Here is an 18,915-nt window from a genome sequence, read left to right as displayed (position 1 = left end):
TGCTGTGTTTTACTTGCATCTATTTGAAAGACTGAGTGTAAACACAAAAAATATTTTATTTTATGTGCTGGAATGTGCAGAAAATAGGTTTAAATGTTAAACAAATTTCTTCCAGTCAGAGAATGTTGCATATAATTACATTTTTGCTTGATGCATAAAGTTAAAAGATCAAAACTAATAAAACAAGTTTTAAAAGGGACTTTTCCATTTGATTACATTTTGTATGATGGATTATGCAGAAAAAGTAGAATTGGGCTGAAAGATCTATCACTTTATCACCTATTCTATGGAACTCCAAAGTGTTCAAAATTAAATAAATAAATAGGTCAAGATGAAATAAATAACTATGTGAATAAATAAGACACAGATATGTAATGTGAGAATGATATTGTGAAATAATGGAACACATTTTGAAAACAATGCTCATTATTGTGAAACATATTACATTCTGCTATATAAATTTACTTATTATTGTGAAATATTATTTCATGGTCATTATTTTTCACAATAACAGAGATTATTCCTGAGGCATTTTATTTATTTCCAGCCGTTTATATTCCAAAATGACCTTTTTTCAAAGTCAGTCTTTATTTCAAAATCCCGTTTTTCCCGATGGTCTATTTATTTCATAATGCGACTTTTCAGCAGAATGACTTTGTCTGTCAATCAAGAAAGACAGGGCGGAGCCAGTTGTGTGATTGGTTGCTCCTTTACTCAGACATAAGTAATCCGGTTGTTCAGTGATGACGCGACGAATCCTACTTCCGGGTCTAAAGTAGTCTGCGTTTAATATGGCTTTTGTGTTGTTAACATGTTTAATGTTATGTATTTTCTTCTATTTGATCTCAAAAAGCTCCTAAAACAGTCAGCGACCACTGTTGACCTCCCTCGGCTTTTATTACCGCTAATCATTTATTTAAGCTCAGTTTTTAAAACCTTACGATGTAACTACAGCCCAGCCCATGCAGCAGTATATGAATGACTAACCTCGTATTGTGGATGGATTATCTCAGTTGTTCTCCTGGCTGAAGTTTGGTCCTTTTACAGCATCCTGCCATGCGATTACATTTGTTCCTGACCACCGAGAACACTCACGTTAACTTTTATCGAGTGGAAAAAAGTTAGCTTGTTTATATTATGCTAACATAGCTGTGTCGCTAGCGGTCACGTAGCACATCATTATATACCAGCTAGCCCAACTTCAGTAACCCTACAAACGTCACTGCTGTTTAGTTTTCTGTCTTCATTTATGCTGGAAGTGATAGCAGAGCTGTACGTTTTAATTTGTTTCCAAAACCCCGCAGTCAGGACATGCTATATTGTATTTAGATAGAAGCTAGCGAGCTAACTCCCTGCTAACTTCTAACTCCGTTAAATGTCATAAATTCCGTTTTCATGGATGCCTGGATGTTAAACTCAATTGTTACACCTGGTAGAGCAGAACGCTGATCATTTTATTAAAGATGAAAGACTTTAGACAGTTTTTCAACTCTCAGTAATCCCATAGTGATCGTTTGATATATGGACCTGCAGCGGAGTTTAGACCCAGACACGGCTAGTGACGTCAGACTGAACAACCGGATAGCACATGAATTGTCGATTTAGGTTTAATGGTGCAATGCATCTCCTATGCAGCTGGCGGCAGTATGCAGCTCAAAATAAACTTAAGGCACCGACAAATGCAAAACACTGGGCGCGAATAACGTTACAGGTGTATCAATTCTTGTGAAGGGCATGGCTGCAGGAAACAAGTCCGTTTCTGAGTTACTCAGAGAACTTGCTAACCGCTTAGATTGAACGTCTTCACCTCAGTCTGCGTATTGCAGCAGTGTACTGGAGATGAAGTGGTCCCTGGTCCAAGTTCTCATCACAACCGCACAGTGTTAACGTTAGCAAATGCTAACGCTATCACAGCTAGCTCCACTCCACGAAACGCTGTTCAGGGTAAGTAACGATATGTTATTATTGCTTGGTTAGTCTGTCTGTCTGGCAAAAATGAGCTTTTTAATCAGTTTAGTCACAGATTTTTTTTTAATACTGTTTTTTATCATAGCAAAGAATTCTATAAATTAGGTAAGAGAAAATAATTGTCTTCTGGGTTAATGTCTGTATTACTATTTACATTGTTGTAGGTAATAGTTATTCATGACTGTTTTAAAGTGGCTTATCTTCTGTGCTAATATGGAAGACAAGTAATCTATGTGAAAGAAAAGAAAGCAATTTTAGTTCAACGTAGTGATTTTGTAAGTGGGTATAATTTGAAAATGCTTTTACTAGTACAGTGGATGTTCTTTAAATATTTAACATTTAAAGTGTGTGTCACTTTACAGACTCCAACTTCAGTTTTGGTTTGGTCTCACCGTTGTAGGTCATAACACAAACAAGTCGTCAAGTCAAGCAGCTGAGGAAAGGGCTTAAGGAAACCATGGTATGGCCGCTTCTGACAAAGATCAGACATCATTCCTCCTTTCTTACCAAGGGAATCAGAGACTGCTCCCTGTTGTGAGGTAAGGTCAGGTCACATCTTTTAACATCTGAATAGTAAAGCTATTTGGTTAATTTATGAAGGATGAACATTAATTGTTGACACAAAACACCAATATACTGTTTTGTATGCGTGGGTTAGTTGAACAGCTGGGTTACATTTAATAAAAATACACCTAATGTTGCTGATGCTCTTAAGACTACAAGATAAGTAAAGCTATAAAATGACTGTGGCCTGCCACAGAAGATGAAGATGAGGAAGAAGAGGAATGCTCTCGAGGATAAATGCAGAGTGGCAGGTTACCTTCGGTCCTTCATTGAAAATGGTAAGTCTGCTGCGATAGGTATTTTGCCATTGGTTTTCTCTGATTATACTTTGGTAAATTACATACAGTCCAGTGATCTTGGGTCATTAACAAAGTACACTATAGTAGAGCTGGGCGATATGAGATTTTTTCATATCACGATATTTATTTTTATTTATTTTTTTATAAAAAGGACAAGAGCGGTGAGGTCTATCGCAATAGTTTAATTTTTCTATTGAGAAAAAGTTATTTCGCAATACATATCGTTATCGTTCTATCGCCCAGCTCTACGCTATAGTATAATTTTGTTATTTGCTCCATGCAATACATAAGAGTGGTGGCATTATCAGTTGCACTAGAATTGTATGTAGACTACTTTTAGCTTTGTTAACATAAAAATATCTATAAAAGCTACAACAGCAATTTGAGTGGGGCAAAAATGTCTGGTGCCCTGTATGTAAGTGGTCATCTTTTATGGTATTTCTCCATAAAAGATTCAAAATAATGAATATAGGATGTCATTATAGTTTAAAACAATCTTCTGTTGCAGCATCTTGTGCACAACAAAAAGCCCTCATCAAGTTTTGGACAGGATGGGAAGTCTTGCCGAGAAATGACTGTGGAAGTGGTCAACAGCAATCTTCCAAAGTCTTCCACCGGTTTTGAAGTACTACGTCTTCCTGCACACTACTGTACCTATGAGTCATTTCTAATGGACATTCAGGTGTGTCTCAACTCTACTGACTCAGGTTTTGGTCTGGTTTACGATTGATTCCATAACCACATGGTAAAATTAGACCATTTCTTCTTTCTTGCATCACATTACTGTACTCGGTGTTCAAAGAAACGGACAATCTAGTGAGTTCTAGTTCTTTTTAATACACTTGACAGTGAAAAATACACACTACAGGTGTGCATTTATGGCTTTTTTAATATAAACTGATGAAGAGTTCAGATATCAAAATCAGTTGTTCACTGTACATTATAAATTACACAATATGTTTTGTTTATACTCGCTACTGATACAAAAAAAATTTCTAGAAAAAATTATTTGAATTAAGATGTTACACTACTCTACTGTGTTCATTGTATTAAATCTGCTCAGAGTTGACATGTACTGTATATCCAACCAAGAAATGAATATCATTAAAGTGACAGCTGTATAAAACAAATCCTGTTTTATAGCCACTCACTGTTTTGTTGAAAATGAAATTGGTTATGCTGTTTTGAGTCAGTATTAGCTACAAAGCTGTAGAAATTTAAAAAAAAAATCCTCCTGACATAGAAACTGATTAAATGTAATAATGTCTTTCTACAAGTGATTCTGAAGTATTGGTAGCACAGCAGGGTCTTGTTCATTCAGTGCATCTGGGAGCTGAATCTCAGGAATGGTGATCTCATTTGATGGGCAGCGATTATGTTGTCCTGTCCAGTCCACACCATAATCCTCATCAACCTGAAAGAGCATGCACATGTTTTAAATCTAAACTGAAGAAGTGTTTCCTGCAGCTGTTCCTAGATGGACTTATTGAGTCTGCCAGGGCCTATGTGAGTTGCTTAGGCATTGGCTACCAACTAATTATTCATTCACCCATTCTAGGTCAGGATTGGTTCTCTTCAGGTATAACAAATTTAACTTTGTTTAAAGTATTGGCATCTATACCTGACAGGTGGGATAAAAGAGAATGGCTTGGGAGGCGCACAGCAAATCTCAAAGTTTTCAAATTAATGCTGAAAGAACCAAGGATGTAAATGTATTCTTGTTTTAGCTTTACCGAAGACACCAGAGAAAGTATATCTATAATGCTGCTGAAATAGACAAAACCATTTCAATAAACTCGCTATTTAACATCAACCTTGTTATGCGTTATCAGAGAACAATCAACTGCAAACAGCAATGAAACATTCAACTATGTACTATTTAAAGCACTAATGACCCTGCTGTCTAACAAGATGTGATAAGTAAGTAGACTATGGAAAGCTGGTGGGTCTACTCTCTGTGTAAAAGGTTCCTACAGGCTCCACTGACCCCAGTCTCCGAGTTAACACACTAACAGCTAACACTGCTAAACGTGTCTCAACGCCGAGATGGCGCCGATAGCTTTAGCCGTAGCTGCCCCACTTAGTTTAGACAGTAACAAAAAAAAGTAAGCGATAATAATTCATTGTCAAACGTCATAATTAAGGTCAACACCTAAACAATGCTGTGTACAGAATCACACAGGTGCTCAATTACAGCATAAACTTACCTTAGACCATCCTCCGTCATTTTCCTCCTAATTGTGCTCGGAGACACAGAAAATGTATCGGCAATTACCCCGACGGTTATCCCGGACAGCACTAAAGTCCTGAGTGCTGCACCGGGATTTCTAGACGTGGACGGCCAACATTTGAAGACTGTTCTTCCTCGGCGTATTCCAAACGAACACGGTGCTGAATTGATCTTAAACCTTTGACAATGCTGTCATCGATGCGAACATCTTGAAGAGCAATTATCATCCCAAGCATTTCAGAAACATCTAAACGACTCAAAACAGTATCTACAGGTAAATGATCCCTCTCTATCTGATTTGCTTAAATGAGCAGAACTGGCTGAAGTTCACACCAGTCCGCCATCCTCCGTGACTTTTGACCTAGCACGCTGTTGCTAGCTGCAGTAGCCGTCCGCGGAGCCGGTATCCAGGAAAACTAGTCGATGGTAAACGATAAGCCAATAGGTGCAAAGGTCCAGCCCACTTACATTGATTGACAGACAAAGTCATTCTGCTGAAAAGTCGCATTATGAAATAAATAGACCATCGGGAAAAACGGGATTTTGAAATAAAGACTGACTTTGAAAAAAGGTCATTTTGGACTAAAAACGGCTGGAAATAAATAAAATGCCTCAGGAATAATCTCTGTTATTGTGAAAAATAATGACCATGAAATAATATTTCACAATAATAAGTAAATTTATATAGCAGAATGTAATATATTTCACAATAATGAGCATTGTTTTCAAAATGTGTTCCATTATTTCACAATATCATTCTCACATTACATATCTGTGTCTTATTTATTCACATAGTTATTTATTTCATCTTGACCTATTTATTTATTTAATTTTGAACACTTTGGAGTTCCATACTATTCAGGTTGTAAATCGTGTTTTTAAAAAGTAACTAAGTAACTAAGTAATTAATTACTTTTGAAAACGAGTAATCAGTAAAGTAACGGGATTGCTTTTTTGGGGAAGTAATCAGTAATTAGTTACTGATTACTTTTTTCAAGTAACTTGACCAACACTGGTCTCCAGGAATCGTTTTCTAGGCTTCTTTCAGAGCTCTTCTTTAGATGTTGCTGCTTTTTATTTTCTGTCAGCATTATCCCACACTGCTCCACTAGTGTCGAGGTCCGGCCTCTAGGGAGACCAATCTATGACTGTTGTGTTCCACTGTGTGCTTTTCTATCCACGTATGCTTTTACTGCATTGGCAGTGTGTTTGAGATCTCTGTCATTTTAAAAAAGCTGTTTCCAGTCAGATCCTTTTCAGATTATTTTTGACAGTAGATCAAACTCTGACAGCTTTTCAGCTTTCATAATTCCTCCGTTTTAAAGAGACCAATGCTAACACAAACATTGACAGAGCCTCCACCGTGCTTTACAGATGGCTATAGACACTCACTGTTGGACCTCCTGGCCACCTCCATAGATACTTATGGATTCGTCACTCCATCAGACCTCTTGGCGCTGACTTTCAGTCCAGTTCATCTGTCATTTGGCATTTGATTTTCCTAAGAATGGCTTAGGAAGCCTGTCTTAGCCTTCAGTGAACAGTAAACTGAAACTGATCAACTGGAGGACCAGATTCATCTCTCAGGTCCTCTGTCAGGTCTTTGCTGGATTTTTCTTTCCTATTCCTCAAGGACATGACTTACAGATACAGTTCATCTGCTGGGGGGTGTTTTCCTGGTGCAAAAAATGCTATTTTGTGTCTGTCAAGCTTTGTTATCTTTGGCATTTTTCATAGATTCAGCTAAAGAAATGAAAACAAATTGTGTTTTTGTGACACGTTTCTAGTAATAGAAGTTTGAAAACCTTTCAAAAAGTAATACTGCTCACTTTTAAAACGAGAAGAAAGTCTGGCTCTTTGGTTGCTGTATGTAAGTAACAGTAACCAAGTAAGTGTTTAATAAACCAACACTGGAAAGATTAACAGTCACATCATCTACACCACGAAAAATGCGACTTGCAGTTTATCCAGTTAAACGCTAGCTGTGAAGCATTTGCATGTGTAGCACTGATTCTTGGTGATTTCATATTCACAGCACAGATGTATGCACTGGAGAAGCATCATGTCAGCATCTCAGTTTCCTTCAGTACCCTTTTACCTACCTTTACCTATTCTGTATGTGCAGATATGTGTGTGCCCCGACCTGCTGTGTTCCCCAGAAGACTTGCGTCATAGCACAACAAGTCGAGCTACACCGATGCGCGATTGTGCGTCCTGACCCGTGTTGTTCGTCTGAGGTAGGCGTGTGACGACCAGCAGGATGACAATCTCTGCTACAGATCTCTTTTTTGGTGTATGTGTGTGCGAGTGTGTTGGGGAATAAGTAGGTTATAGAGATGATAATTGGATTTTTCGATTCACCTCATTCTTTTGAGACACTTTTTTTAAAGCTGTCCAATTACCTCTTTCCGTCTGGTTTCCTGTTTTCTCTCCACACCAGGTAGTGCAACATCGTGGCATCCTTGTACAAAAAGTCCCTCCATTGCCTCAGCCACGAGCACATTTCTTATTCCCGCTTTCACGCCTGGCTGGGAATATTTTAGACCCTATTTGATCAGAGAGGAGTCAAGACAAGACAGTACCTCCACCAACACAATTGTCTCCCTCCCTGCTCCTCACATTTCCCCCATAGGTGTCAACCACTTTGTGAATCCACCGTTCTCCTAATCGGGTTGATTGCTCTCCTCGTTCCCCCTCCCCTTTGAGATGCTCCGGGAGTGCCGATGATTCGGATTGACGTCAGCTTGGAATCAAAAAGAATGGCTTTGTCTCTGTAATGAGGTGTGTGGGGGGTGAATGCATACATGCTTAGGTGGAGGACAGTGTACAGTTTATTCATTTGTTTGTGAATATGCTTTAGATTAACTAGATGAATCTAAGAGTTTAAATGTAAATGCATCTTTTATGCGTGTGGATGTTAAAGCTCCAGTGTAACGGTCACAGATTTCAACAGCAATAAAAAGGAACGTTTTTTTTTCCTGTTGTTCATCAGGATGCACTCGAGTAAGCCCTGGATGCACAGTTAAAAAAACAGTTTAAAGCTAAAAAGGAAAAAACTCATGACTGAATTTAGAAATCCATTTTCTGATTTTATCAAACCAAGCTGTGAGTCAGCGTCAGTGTGTCATGTTTTTTTGGATTTAGTTGCTTGTAGGTGATGCATCATTGATTGCTCATTTCAGGAAACTCACAGAAGCCAATAATTATATAAAAGCAAACGCATTTACTACAGTTTACAAGATTTTCACCCCATTGTACCAGCATACTCGCATACAGATGATACATTTTAACGTGTGTGTGTGTTCTTTGATTGCAAAGCCATTGCTTATATGCCTGATTTGCAACCCCACAAATAATTTTGTCAGCTTTAGGATTTAGATTAAAGTTATGCTTCAGAAAATTGCTTTCTCACATGATCTTGGTGCCTGTTCAACTTATGCAGCAACACACCTCAGTGATGTTGAACAGTTTAGCCTCAGACCTGTTCACAATCAGATGTCCTTTTAAAATACTTGTCAATCAGCCATGCAGGCTGGAGCAGCTCTAACAGACTACAGCAGGGGTCAGGAACATTTTGTGTCAGAGGCCACTAAAGCAAGCAAAGGGCTACACTGTGAACTTGGTAGACGTGGTCTAATCTGGTCTACATTATACAGTGGAGCTGCTTCTGCCTCAGACTGATTTCACCCTGCTAAAGAACACTTCAAGAAATCATTCCTACAGGTGAACAAATCTGTGGCACGTTAAATAGCTTCTCAACTAGTTCGCTTTGCATTATTGCCTTTTTGGCGCTTTACACTTCAAGTATCATGGCAGCACATTGTGACAGTAACAAGATCTTTCTGATTATCAAGAAGGGAAAGCAAGTTTTATGGCGTGAGAACACACACTAATTAGCATAAATAGTTAAATTGTAGATACAATACAACATTGTTACTGTGATCCTTCCTTACACCAAGAGAAAAACACAAATCGAGAAATGAAAATCAGCCATAATAGCATTTGCATGCATTTAATTATTTCCAGGTTAAATCTGTGTATTGATTAAAAATTAAGTAAAAAGACATTTTACCAATATATCATTATATGATATCTGCACATCATCTACAGAGACAATAGCAAAGTTCAACTTCAACTTTATTTATATTTCAATTTTGTGTAATTGGGATATTTATGTTTTAGGTCTATTTCCATTATTAGAGGTATTTTGTGATATCTTGTATAGTGCATTATCTTATATTGGGACTTTAATTTGTTACTGTTCTTACTGTCTTGGAGCGACTGTGACCACATAGTTTTCTCTGGGATTAATAAAATATTCTGATTCTGATATCTGCTTAAAGTCAATCAAGACTTCATTCTTTGTAATTTGGTTAAAAATAATTAAATCAAGATCAGAGAAAATGATCTTTGTATTTTCAAGTTGACAGAAGATTTATTCATGATAATACATTTATTTATCTCTAGCAAAATCCAGAAACTTTCCTTCCACGCTAAAGGTCATGCTCAGATCTGTCAGCCCAGCAAACACTTCAGGCGAGGCCCAGAAAATATTGCAAAAGGTCACACAAACAGAAATAAATTGGAAACTGAAAAGTACAAAAAGAGGTTCTAGACTTTCAGAATATTCTACTCCCTGAGGAGGGAATTTCCCCCGAAAAACTGTAAGAGGGAGCCTGGTCCCGATAATAGAAGCATAGTCCCCATAGGATACCGAACTCCTGAGAAGTCAGGAAAACCTGATTATCTGTTGGCTACAAAGAACTACGTTGCTTTCAGGGAGCTCACTTTTAATTTTGTGGTCAGAAAGAATTTTGATTTGAGTTGTCCAAGGAGCTTGGAAAGAAAAGTGTCTGGAATTGTTTAAGTTTTGTTGAAGACATTTCGTCCAGAAGCTTCTTCAGTTCTCAGAGCAATTGGTGCAGTCCCAGATTTAAGTCCTATGGGAGTGTCCTAAGAGGGTCATGGACCACCTATTGATCCTCTACATAATCACACAAGCCAAGGTGTGAAAATGGGTGTAGGTCACAATCAGCCAAGATTTTGGGTGAGCTCATTGTGAAACCTAACCCCACCCTATCATGTGATTTATTGAGGTCAAATGGCCCAGGATGTGAGTGGGGATTAAGGCATCTGGGAAGGGATGACTTGAGTTGAGTTGATTTAGCCCATCATTATTCTTGTGAATATGAATGACAAGAAAACAGGTAAAAGTAGCTCCAGTATCACCACATTCCTCTCTTCCACAGGGGAAAACCTGCTAACCACTGATGAAGCTTGTATGTAAGTTCAGTAAGAAAGATGTGTTAACACTCATCTGCCAGCTTTCCTGGTTTTTTGGATGCTGCTCTGTTCTTTACATCTCTACCACTTTCCCATTCTGTCATCACCATACTGACAAAAAACAAAAAACTGATTCATCCCAAAGACAAAACTCCTAAAGACAAACTTAACAATGTGGTGTATGCTGTACATTGCAGCGAGGAATGCCCAGATCGGAGAGACCAAACATTCATAAACGCACAACACAGAAGAGCCACCTTTACGGGACAAGACTCAGCTGTCCATCTGCATCTAAAGGTCAAAGGTCACTTTTTCGAGGATGCCAATGTTCACATTTTGGACAGAGAGGACAGATGGTTTGAAAGAGGAGTGAAAGAAGCCATTTATGTCCACTGTGAGTAACCACCTTTGAACAGAGGCGGTGGTTTACGACACCAACTGTCTGCCATCTATAATCCAGTTTTGAGATCCTTCCCAGACGCCTTAACGCCCACTCACATCCTGGGCCATCTGACCTCAGGAAATCACATGATAAGGTGGGGCCAGGTTTCACAATGAGCTCACCCGAAACCCTGGCTGATTGTGACCTACAACCGTTTCCACCACCACCAGCTGAAAATACAGAAGATCAGCTGTCGTGTTCATTCAGAAAACTCCTGCAGGGTAAATTTTGTTTATGCTTTAAGCAGACAGAAACGTCCTAGCATGACAACACAAGGATTATAACCACCCACAGTGCAACAACCATATAACTGGATTTTCTAAAGGGAAAAAAAATCAGATCAAGTCACCATCAGTAACAAAATGAAAACCCCGAGAGTTCAAACTGGAATCAACATTAATAAAGTCTGTTTGGGACATACAGAGCAGCACATGGTGACTGTCCACCAGCGAGAAAGAAACTGGTTGTAATGAAGTTAAAATGCCAAGCAAGTGTCAATAAGCTGAAATATCACAGGCGAAGCTGAATTTGAGTTCATTCTAAAAACAAACAGCCATGTGATCAAAGATGGCGTGTGATCTATTAGAGCGAGGGAAGCCATCGGTCCCAGGAGTGGGGCGGATGACCTGCAGTGTATTAATATGGATGAGGCTCTTTCACTGTGTGTAGTTCTAATTCAGTCTCATTTGCACACTTGCACACATAAACAGGCTCTCATCTATTTGTCAGTTCACTTCCTTTTAAAGATTATTTGCCTCCCTCGTCCTCGCTTTGTGTTTTCCCCTGAGGAGCATGAGAACAGCAGTACAACAGTTTATTATATCAGTGATCAAGATATTAATTTGTTCAAAGAGACAGAATGAGTGAGACGAGGGAAGGGGGGGTAGTGGGATTTTGATAATGATTATCTCATTCATCATCTCTTCCTCACTTCATCCTTTATCTTTCTGTTTCTGTCCTCGCTCGTCTACTTCATGTCTCCTTATCTTTTCAGTTTTATTCAGTTTGGAGAGAGAGAGAGAGCACAACCCAAAATGATGACTAGTTAGGGAACAAAAACATATAAATAATTACAAATATGGAGTTATTATTTAAAATAAGCATTAAAGTTAAAGTTGTTATTCAAAGAAATATGGGATTAATGTTTCTACTCCTTTAAATGCTTTGGAAGAACAGCCACATACGTTACACCTGATAATGATTCTGATAGTGACTAATTACAATGACTTAATTAAGAAATGGAATATGCTTAAAACATGTAGAGTCCTAAAGCAGTTCAGTAAGTAAAATATATTTAAAGAAGCATTAAAGGGCCCATTTCACACCAGACATGACTTGTCCTCATTAACAATGTAAAAGAAAAGGCATGTTCACCTTCTTAGCTTCGAGGAAAGCAGAACGAGTCCTTAGCTGTTGAGCATTGATAACCCTCTATTCTAAAATATAGTATGACCTAGATTTTTATTTTTTTACCTAAAATGAGCGGCGTAGCCCGTAAACTCAAAGTGTTTGCAGATGTCAAGTAGATGGCCTTATATAGGACTGGACAGTGAATCTAAGAGATTAGATGCACTGCAAATTAAGATAGGACCAGCAACTAAAAAATGTTGCAAAAGTGCACAAAAGTTGTCTTTTGCTTGGTGCTTTCTTAACTGCAGTGCGTTTGACCTCTCATGGCCACCGTACAGAACTTGTTTACAACCACCACATTTTCTGAGCCTGAATTCATGAGCTTGTTATTAAAGGAAAACGACAGTTAGCATTAACAGTTAGCATTTAGCATTAACTACGGCTTACCATGATAAAACTGAAATAGTCACTTATAGTCTACTATATAAGCCTGCAGTAGCAAACATATTAACATAAAAACATTTGTTTGGAGCTCTTTTTGTCGTTCTGATAACACCATCATTTGAAGTTTTCCCTCTGGTTTTGTGTCCATTACCCGAGACAGTCAGCAGCCATGCTAGCACCTCTTTGAGGCTGCATTTACTTTGCGCTTACACGATCCTCAGTGGTCTCATTTCTAATTTGTGGAGTTGTTCTTCTGATTCACATATTCATCCCCTTTTAAAATAGAATGTGGAAGTAATATGAATACCTTTGTCCATAAAATAAATAATTTACCCAATTCGGAAATGAGTTTCTTCCGAAAGGTAGCTCAGCCTGAAAGAGGGTGATGATCTCACCCTCAGAGTAGAGCCGCTAATCCTCCACATGAAAAGGAACCAGTTAAGGTGTTTTGGGCATTTGACTAGGATGCCTCCGGGGCGGGTCCTAGATGAGGAGAAGGCCAAAGGCAGACATCTCCGGATTGGTTTAGGAACAGCTTGGTGTTTTATTTTAAGAATATATTGAGGGGTCAGCACACCTCCCCATATTTCATGGCCACCAGATTTTCAGTCACTATGTGCTGCCCAGTGTCCACCAAGAAAAAGCTGGATGAGGTTAAAAAAGTCCTTTTTTCTGCTTGCATAGTGCGAAGAGCTGCAGAGAGCTAAAGAGTTGAGCGATTACTGCCTGCAGCTTTGAAGTGACACCTTCGTCAATACACAAAGTCATTTAGTTGCCAGTTTAGAGGGCTGCAGCTGTCTAAAACTAATGCATTCAAGTGCTACAGCACTGCAATAAATGTTAATGTTCACATTTTATGAAACTGATTTTGGGAAGGGGGGATTCTGCTTTAAAGATTGCGCTGGGAGTGCTCAAACAGTGACAGCAGACTAGGTATTAGCCTCTCTGTAAAAGTGTTCCTTTTATGTAAGAGTTGTGCACTAAACTTAATTTTGCCCTGTGTGCACACTGCACAAGTGCATGTTTGTGTACAGCGGCACTCGCTGACACACAGAGCACGGTTGAGGGAGACAAATCACCTTTCTGGCCCTTCACGGTATGGGACAGCTCTTTGACAGAAGAACACACAACAGTGCTGTGACACACACATATACATACCCTCGGTCCCTCACAAGATTCTTGGGTAGGGAGGCAAGCGACAAGCTGTCAGTGTGAGAGAATCTCTTCTTAATTAGCAACCTATTCTGATGACAACAGACTCGGGTCAAACTGTGCCGGGCTGCGTGTGTGTGGGCGCTAAGGAGCGTCGTTTGACTTCCCTCCTCCGTGACACGTCTGAGAGCTGAAAACACTCGCTAATCACTTCTGAGGCACACACCCCCACCGCCGTCACCAGCAAACTCACCCACGCACACACAGTTCATGATGTGTGCTGATGGATTGCACCCAGCGCGGGCACCGTATAGCTGCTCTTCCCTTTTGTTTCTTGTTTGCTGAACAGATGCTTCATAATGACGCACACGCAGGCAAAACCTGGAGCTGCTCCATTCAAAATCAACAGGAAACAGCCTTTGTGGATTCACTGCTTGTTCTCCTAAATGATGATTTGTTGCGATGAGTCCTTTATCTGTACAAAAACTACTTCTTTTTTATTTTTTACTTTTTAAACCAATCAGTTTAAATGAAGGAATCGTTTTATGCCAGAAATAACCTTCTTTGCATTAATATTGTCCTGTCAGCAGTCTGACTCGCTGCTCTCTTCCCATCAACAGTGGCTACATGCTACATTCAGCCAGCTAAAGCTGAAGGCTGCACACTGGCACAGAGGCAGATCTTTGAATTAATGGCCATAAGGTTGAAGGTTGCACAGAAGGCAACTTTCCAGCTGTGTATGATGCTTTAAGTGGTTAAGTGCACATGATTTAATGATATCATTTTGTGTTTTCAATGATGTCAGAAGAGGTCCAGTTCTACGAGTGACTCGTCTGCAGCTGGGCTTTAATCCAAGCACTTGAATTGGACAGGCTTGATGCAATGGCTGCTTTGAATGGTGTCTCTTTAAAAAGTCACATTACGCTGGGCTACAAAGTGGTGTCTCAGTGCTTTCTCTCAGTAAAGGTTTCGTGAAAGGAGTAAGTCAGGGTGAGAGTTACAGTGAGGCGGTGGTGGGAAGACTGAATAAATGAATCCTGGACCTCAATCTGCATTTGCAGGGAAAATGACGCGAGCAGCAGAGGCAGAGTTGCTCATTTAAATGTACAGCAGCTTATGCTGAACGGAGGATGCTGTGCAGTTATTTTTAATCACGTTTGTGCATTTGCAATTGCATGTTCCTCACTGGTGAAGCTGAAGTTGAAGTTGGGGCCTGCTCCAAAAGTGAATCACCACAGACTCCCGTTTAAAAAAAGCCCAACTTTAGCCATGAAAATTACATATTTAAAGCCTTTAAACATTTTTTGATCTCTGTGGCTGATTTCATCCTTCTAGAACTAATCCAGGTGGATTTGGTTAAGGTTTAAAAGTAGAGATGTGACAACTTTAACTGATATGTGTGCCAACGTAGGCTGCTATAGCCAATGGCTGTTAGCTACATGTCAGTAAATTAGAGTCACTCTTCACTATGGATCATTTTAATGGTATTTCTGACAAACTGTGTTGCCTGCTGTTTGGTAAAGATCCAAAAACTTGGTTTTTCAGTTTTGGAAAGGAAACTACTCACTGTTCTAAAGTTTCTCTGTCTCTTGCTTAGCACTAATCAAGGTTACAGTTCAGAGATGTAGCTTGCTAGCCAAGCTTGTTAATGTCAGGTGATAACTTAGGACCACCCTCTAATCTAAATATGGCCACTCCTGGCTCCAAAAATAAAACCCAGTAAGGCAGAAACTAGAATAGGTATAAAACATAAACGTTGGTGCCTCGGTGGTAGTGCCCTGCTTTTTATATGCAGCCCGTGGCAAAGGAACGTCTTAAACCACTCTCAGCTATTGAACTCTAACTTAAGTGTATTCAGAGCTTAACTCTAAGCTCTTGCACAACAAAGCAGAAATAGAAAGTGCATTTTCTGAAGAAACTGCAGTGTGAATGCTTGAATCTGAACGTATGCACTGAAATGAATTAATTGTTGAATTTAAGTTAAAAATTTTGAATTACATGAAAAATACAGAAAGTTTTGCCTGAAAACAAAAGTGCTGAACTGCTAAAATCTGACATTCACACAGAAGAAGTTGGAAAATAGCTGAAAATGTTTTAAATGTAAATTAGAAAAACCTAAGTAATGAGAAAATAAATTTTAGAGTCAGAAAACATCTGAATGAATATTAAAAGTTAATACTCTTTAAATCACTGAATGACTAAAATGTGATCCCTCCACTTGGATCCACACAGTTTAAAAAGTTTACATCTCTGAGCTTTGAAAGACACGGTGTTGGAAAGAGAACAATGATGGCGACGTTTTGAGGGTAAAATGATGGCTGTAGAGCAAACACTGTGGACACAGCAGCAGTTGAAAGAGAAGTGTTTAAGGCTACGTTCACACTGCAGGCGAAAGCGCATCAAATCCGATTTTTTTGACCCTATGCGACCCATATCCGATCATGGTATGACAGTGTGAACGGCACAAATCCGATATTTTCAAATCCGATCTGGGTCACTTTCGTATGTGGTACTGAATCCGATACATATCCGATGTTTCAGAAAGCGACTGCTGTTTGAATGGTCAAGTCGCATTAAATCCGTCTTTTACGTCACTGACACAAGACAGACGCCAATTATCAGCGCCGGAGAAGCGCCCGATAAGACATCGCGAACGCTTCCTGGCCATCCGGTGAAACTGCTGGGAAGACAACGTTGGAGAAACGTTAACATTTTATTTGTACTGCATAATCTGCAGATTCTGACAGAAATCTGCAACTATCCTTTGAAGCACCGCTCCTCTCTAAAACAGCAATAAGGATAATTATTAGGTTATCTACATTATTATGTAAATAACAAAATAACTTAAAGCAAAAATTGGGAAACGTGAAGTCCGAAGTCTTTATATTAAGGGCCATCAGTCAAACAATATTGTTTGCTCTGTGTCTAAACAGAGCGCGTTGTGTGTGACATCTTCTTTTGCGCATGCGGGCCGCTTTGAGCGTTCACACTAGAGCACGTTTGCTGTCGCATTTTATTTGTATTGTGAACGAGAAGACAAAAAAATCGGATTTGATCAAAAAAATCGGAATTGAGCATTAAGACCTGCAGTGTGAACGTAGACTAAGATGAATCTTGGCACAGTGAGAGAGAGCTCGTTAGGCAGGCAGGTGTGAGCCTGGTTGCTATAGTGACTGCACCCAATGGCTCCATACACATGCATACAGACATGCACCTCACTTTTGCTGCTTAAAATGAATAGAAATGTCAGCCTGAAACAAATCCTTCCCAAATGAAAAGTACAGGTTGTATTGACAAAATTCTTTCATCGTGAGCACCAGCAATGTCCAGTCTACTGAAATCTCAGTTTTCATGCCCGTGGAGTTTATTATATGGACGTGGTGACAGTGTAAAGACAGCCGGTACTTCTGATTTTCAAAAGAAGTTTCTGAGCCATTTTAACATTAGAGTCTATGGAAGAGTTGGAGGGAGGAGGCTGTGCATTGGTGACCTTTATGAAAGAACCATAACACCTATTGCAATAATAAACACATTGGATGAAAGAGGACAGCGATGGCTACGTTTTGAGGGTAAAATGATGGCTGTAGAGCGAACATTGTGGACACAGCAGCAGTTTTAAGAAAAGATTTTAAGATTAATTCCCCCCTCCTCTCACTCTAGCAGTTGAGCTGTCTCACTCTAGCGCCAACAGTCCGTCCCATATACACTCATTATAAACTCTGAAACGGCTGAAAAAAAGGATGAAACTTAAACTGGAACTGAAGAAAAAGTATAATAGATATTGAAAAGATAAATACAAGTTGAATAGTTGAATGTCTTGTCTTTGTTTTAAAGTTTTAATGGTGGCTCTACGTCAATGTATGTGGAAGTAGATACAGTTTAAAGAGGAGTAAGTTGAAGGAGAATTTGAAGGGTCTCCCCATTGAAATACAACCACACATGTCCAAAAGAATAGGAAACTACGGAGCCCTGCAGGGGACATGGGAGAAAAAAAAATTAAGACGGACTTTTGCGAAATCTCGCAAAAGTTTTGCGAGATCTCGCAAAACTTTTGTGAGATCTCGCAAAACAAACTCGGGATCTCGCAAAACTTTTGTGAGCTCTTGCAAAACAAACTCGGGATCTCGCAAAAGTTTTGCGAGATCTCGCAAAACTTTTAGCCACATTCTTCGGCCTTCAACCTCCCATTAGCTCGAAGCTAACGGGAGGTCGAGACCTACTAGAGCCGGGAGGAACACCGCTTTCCCGGCACATCGTGCCTCGACCTCCTGGTCGGCTTCGAGCCAGCGTCCGAAGAATGCGGCTAAAACTTTTGCGAGATCTCGCAAAAGTTCTGCGAGATCCCGAGTTTGTTTTGCGAGATCTCGCAAAAGTTTTGCGAGATCCCGAGTTTGTTTTGCGAGATCTCGCAAAAGTCTGTCTTAATTTTTTTTTCTCCCATGTCCCCTGCAGGGCTCCGTAGGAATCTAACGGTGTTTGAATGGTTTTTCTAAGTTGAACGGTTTTGAAGGAGATAGACGGCGAAAAATGTACGGAAAATGAAACTAGAAAGTGCATTTTCTGAAGAAACTGCAGTGTGAATGCTTGAATCTGAATGTATGCACTGAAATGAATTAATTGCTGAATTTAAGTTAAAATTTTTGAATGAGATAAAAAAAAAAAAACAGAATTTAACCTGAAAACCAAAGTGCTGAACTGCTAAAAGCTGACGTTTACACAGAAGAAGTTGGAAAATAGCTGAAAATGTTTTAAATGTAAATTAGAAAAACCTAAGTAATGAGAAAAGAAATTTTAGAGGCTTTTCAAGCGTTCACACTAATAAAGATTAGAAGAACAATACTTCTGGATGGATTTTGTACTAACACATGAGGCACTTTCAGGTCAGCAGACCATAAGATTAATCTCATGGCTACATGTATGAGAGAGGGTTTCTAACACGACTGTTAAACTAATTCTGACCATTCTTTGCTCTCCCATTAAAAACTCTGTACTTGGAAAGGTTAGTGTACCCGACCTGTCGAGCAAAATCTCGTAAAAAATAAGTTGGTTGTCCATGTTAAGCCTCTGCTATGCATGGCTATTACAGGAGTGCAATATTAAAGTTTTGGGGGGAGGAGGGGGGGTCCTTCTCATCTCTAGACAGTTTGAAATATGCCTGACACTATTGTCACTAAAGAATAAAA

The 18,915-nt window shown here is 39.3% G+C and overlaps 2 long non-coding RNA genes across 4 annotated transcripts; one reads left to right on the top strand and one right to left on the bottom strand.

Moving 5' to 3' along the window:
* The first annotated feature begins 1,119 nt into the window (after window positions 1-1,119).
* LOC146677210 (uncharacterized) lies at window positions 1,120-3,856 on the top strand. Of its 3 annotated transcripts, none has more exons than XR_014913391.1 (4): window positions 1,120-1,944; window positions 2,331-2,507; window positions 2,729-2,810; window positions 3,340-3,856. It is a non-coding gene; the product is annotated as an uncharacterized LOC146677210 (long non-coding RNA). The 3 variants fall into 3 exon arrangements; XR_014913392.1 differs by having other exon boundaries at window positions 1,133-1,944; window positions 2,369-2,507; window positions 2,684-2,810; XR_014913390.1 differs by having other exon boundaries at window positions 1,165-1,944; window positions 2,369-2,507.
* Window positions 3,649-5,816, bottom strand: LOC146677209 (uncharacterized). Its single transcript, XR_014913393.1, has 2 exons — window positions 5,039-5,816; window positions 3,649-4,245 (listed from the first exon to the last, which is right to left on the bottom strand). It is a non-coding gene; the product is annotated as an uncharacterized LOC146677209 (long non-coding RNA).
* Window positions 5,817-18,915: the final 13,099 nt, after the last annotated feature.

The sequence above is a fragment of the Rhamphochromis longiceps genome, linkage group LG2 (genome assembly GCF_057381845.1).
Source record: "Rhamphochromis longiceps isolate RC_006_pf linkage group LG2, R_longiceps_female_GT1.1, whole genome shotgun sequence".
Lineage (NCBI taxonomy): Eukaryota > Metazoa > Chordata > Actinopteri > Cichliformes > Cichlidae > Rhamphochromis > Rhamphochromis longiceps.
Note: the sequence above shows the minus strand (reverse complement) of the source record. Positions and strands in the feature narration are given on the sequence as shown.